This window comes from Zea mays, chromosome 9 (assembly GCF_902167145.1).
Source record: "Zea mays cultivar B73 chromosome 9, Zm-B73-REFERENCE-NAM-5.0, whole genome shotgun sequence".
Classification (NCBI taxonomy): Eukaryota; Viridiplantae; Streptophyta; class Magnoliopsida; order Poales; family Poaceae; genus Zea; species Zea mays.
The window spans coordinates 91562772-91566889 of NC_050104.1; the positions used below are offsets into that span (position 1 = coordinate 91562772).

A 4118-nucleotide genomic window follows, 5' to 3' on the forward strand; every position below is an offset into this window, starting at 1 on the left:
CCGAAGGTCAGTGCGTCCGGTGATTATTTAAAATTCATCGCTCGCATAAATACGAATTCGGAAGTCCGACTCACTCGGATGATTTTATTCCGGACAAATTAATTTGAACTCAATAACTAAAATTGTTCGGGGTAAAAATAATCTGAATCGCTTATTATCTGAGAAAGAACGTGTGCGGGGTTATGGTCCAATTTGTTCTTCAGCCCGCACTGTAGGATAATCAAATCAATTGTGTTTTGGTGACGGATAAATTTTTTTCTGATTTCACCAAACCAGTGTTGTATTAAATATTGTATCTGATATCTAGTCCATTTAGACCTCGCCTAAACTCTAATTCTAGAATCAGGATATTTTCGTATTCTTTGAGAAAATCTAAAAAAAAAGGGAGAAAAATCATCACGCTATCGCATGGCCGTTGGATGGAGATTTTTCTATTCCTGATTTTTCCACCGTCGCCTGGCCTCTATGCTTATCCCGTTGCTTGATTTTAGCCGCCACCGCCGTTCACTGATTTTTCAGCCGCCACCGCCGTTCACTGATTTTTCAGCCACCACCGCCGTTCACTGATTTTTCTGCCGCCGAGCTCCCTCGCCGCGGTTCCTAGCTCCCTTATCTTCTTCCTCGGCGTTATCTCCTGGCCGCCGTTCGTGGAAGAACCATCTGCCGCCCTGTTGATTTTTACGCGCAGTACTTATCTCCCTGGTCGCGTCTCCTCTCTCCCTCATCCTCACGCTCGGTCATCTTCATCCTCCTGCCGTGGGGCTCTCACGGTCGTCTCTCTCCCCTGCTTCCCTCATGGCACCGGCCCAGCTCGCGCCCTCCCTGCTCCTCTCCTCCCCAGTCGTTCCTCCTCCCTGTATTCCTGCATCCATGGCCGGATTTCTTGCAGACTTGGCCGCGTCCCCCTCAGTCCACCCTGTACGCTCGGCTCCCTGGTGTGTGCCACGCCTCTGCTCTTCCCTGCGGCCGAGTTCCCATCTCCATGGTCGCTCTTGCTGCTCGCCATGACATCGCGCCCTGACCTCTGCTCGCGGCATCCGGCCAAGAGTTCCTGCGCCCCGCTCGCCGAGCCCCCTATTAGCCACGCCTAGCTATTAAGTTGCATGCACCAACCAATTCAACCCAAAAGCTTAAGCTGATGGGAAGAGGTGTGCAATTCACTTATATTATATTCCAACACTCCCCCTCACGTCGAGCCTTTCTTGGGTCTCAGACGTGGAATAGGAGCAAGCAACAATTATTTTATTTAATTGCGCTAGCCAGGATTCGAACTTATGACCTCTAGCTCTGATACCATATTAAGTTGCATGCACCAACCAATTCAACTCAAAAGCTTAAGCTGATGGGAAGAGGTGTGCAATTCACTTATATTATATTCCAACACCAGCTCGGCCATGTCCTCTTCCTCCCTGTCCCTGCTCAATTCCCATGGCCGGTGCTCTGCTCAGATTCTGCCCGCCAAGCTCCCAGCCGAGTCTCCTCCCATGGCTTCAGCCTCCCTGTTGCTCGCGTCGTGGCCTAGCCCCAGCTCCGGCCCGTCGCGGCTCCTATGGCGCTCGGCCATCTCTGCGCCCGTCCATGGTGGTTCCCTGCGCGCCTGAATTCTGCTCGGTTCCGTTTGCCGCGCCCCTGCGCTCGTCGCGGTGCTCTAGCTCGGATTCAGTCCTGCGCGCAGCCGCTTTTCATCTCCCTGCTCAGCTCGCTGTGCCGAACTGCCCAGCGCCGCGCGCCTGGCTCGGCCGTCTCTAGCTCGCCTTGCTCCCTGCTGCTCGCCCGGTCGAGCTCCCTGATCGCCGCGCCGTGAATTTTCCTGCGCGCGCGTGTCTCCTTGCGCACGCCCAGCACCCTGGATTCCCGGATCTCGCGCGCCCCTGGATTCCCGGATCTCGCGCGGTTGTTTCCTGCTTCCTGCGTGCGCGAGCTCGCCATCCATTTTGCTCGCCTCTGCTTCTGCTCGGAATTCCCATGGCCAGAGCTTTCCCCTAGCCCGGATCTCACCCAGTCGCCCAGCTCGGCTCTGTCCATACTCCAGCTCGCCCCCTCTATTTGTTCTCGCTACTGGGTCGGGTCTGCTCGGCCGCCGAGTCCGACCCGCTCCTCTGCACGCAGTTCGCCCCAACTCCTGTCTGTAGTGGTCGCCAATCGTCAACCCTGCTCGGATTCCATCTCGCCAGCTCGCTCCAAACTCGATCTCGTCGTCGTTCCGTGCGTTATCAAGAAATCCCAAGAATCGGACGAAGACGAAGCTAGCAGCACGATATTCCTCAAGCGCTCGACAAATTGCCTGGATCGGAAAATCGCTACCGATCACGCGGAATCGAGTCGGCTATTGAAACGGTAAGCTGATAAATTATCCAAAATAGTTCGATCGTTGCATAAATTGATGTGCTAGTACGAGGCGCATTAAGGTTCTCGATAAATTGCGTAAGTCGCGAACCTCTCGCCGACTTCGCAGTTCTTGCGATTATCGAGTCAGATTCAGCTATAGCGAATTATTTCGCTATTCTAGTCACTTAGCTGAATTAGTGAACCGAGTAGAATTTTGGTAGGCATGTGTGATGTTAAAATATTTTAATCACTTATAAAGATGTAGTATAATTTATAAAAGAAGGGATAAGGTTAGCATTTAATCAATTAGTTGGTGAGTTGTGTAGGCTAATTGTATTTAATGTGTATAGTTGTTGTTCGTGATGTTTGCGATAGGTTCGAGAAGCGTAATTATTGCGCTTAGTCATACGCTGATAACTAGTGTTTCCGAATAAAACGGTACAACCCCTCGCTACTAGGTGTTTTATTCGCTATCGCGTAGCACTATTTAGGTGTGTGATATTCTTGTCGATATGCATTCATGTGCATAATGCATTTCATTCAGTTACGTTAATTAATCGCGTGATGCGGAAGATGAGCCAAGTCGACCCCAAGCGCGGGCTAATCCGCAGGATGAAGCTGATGAATTAATCTGAAGATGGATAGACGAAACAAGTATCAGAACAAGGATGATCGTCAAGTGGACGTCACCTAACAACACTAACCTAGTGTTATTCAGGCAAGCCCCGGTGCATTTGCCACCTCCTTGTGTTTTAAAAAAATTCACTTGCTTGATGCATTAGGTGATAGGAGTTGATTGCTAAAACAATTCCTGCATTACCTTCCTTGAATTTGATTACCTTCCTTGATCACCGTTTTACAAAAGATTTTTGATGCTTAGCCTTGCTTTAGAAAAACAAAATGTTTTGTTTTCACAAAATATGATGTGGCAAAAGTGGGTGGGATGTTTTCGAAAATAAAACTTGATGGTGGATCCATCATGGCCATGATGGATTCAACATCGGAAAAGATGTACCTCTGCCAGGTACCAGACTTTGGGTTTGAAATGATTAAGCTGAGACCGGTCGGGTGACTTGCACGAGAAAGGAGTCTCGGTGTAGTGTCTCCGTCTAAGTCGATTAAGGACCATCTCGATGTAGGCTTGATGACCGAGGACCCTTTAACTGGTCACATGCCTCGTCATGGGTAAGCCTTGCCTCGGGCAGACTAAGGCCAGAATAAGATAACACGGAATGGGCATGGAGCGGTGGGGAGAGTAGTGTGTACCCTCCGTGGCAAGAGGCTGGACGGTGGTGTATCTGTGCTCTCGGTTGGCGTGAACCTGATCTGGTCTTAAGAACCCCGGTGGCGGGTTGACATATGCAAGGGTTAAGTGCTACATATGTCATGTGATTGGAGATCCTCAGCTGAGTATAATCGATTCGGATCGTCGTACCTTCGCGGTTATGAAGACTTGGTCACTGACCTATACGTAGAACTCCAGTAAAGATGATGGGTTTGTTAAGAAATTGGCTAGTGCAGGTCAAGTGATTGAACTAGGGTAGAAAGAACTCTAGTTGCAGGTAATTTTACTTAACTTGACAAATAAAACTGGATTTTTAAGGATCCACTTTTAGTAAGCGTTTCTGCAAAACAGAGTCTTTGATTATTGAGAAGCCTTACCTTGACTCCCTTATAACCAGCATACCCTTGAGAGTCTTTTATTTAGTCGGGTAAGTCTTGCTGAGTAATTCCATACTCAGGGTTTTATTCCCTGTTGTTTTTCAGGTTCTAACTTTGTGCTGTTGTTG

At 49.2% G+C, this 4118-nt stretch overlaps 1 pseudogene; it reads right to left on the reverse strand.

Moving 5' to 3' along the window:
- Positions 1 to 743: 743 nt before the first annotated feature.
- Positions 744 to 2097, reverse strand: LOC103640072 (uncharacterized; annotated as a pseudogene).
- Positions 2098 to 4118: the final 2021 nt, after the last annotated feature.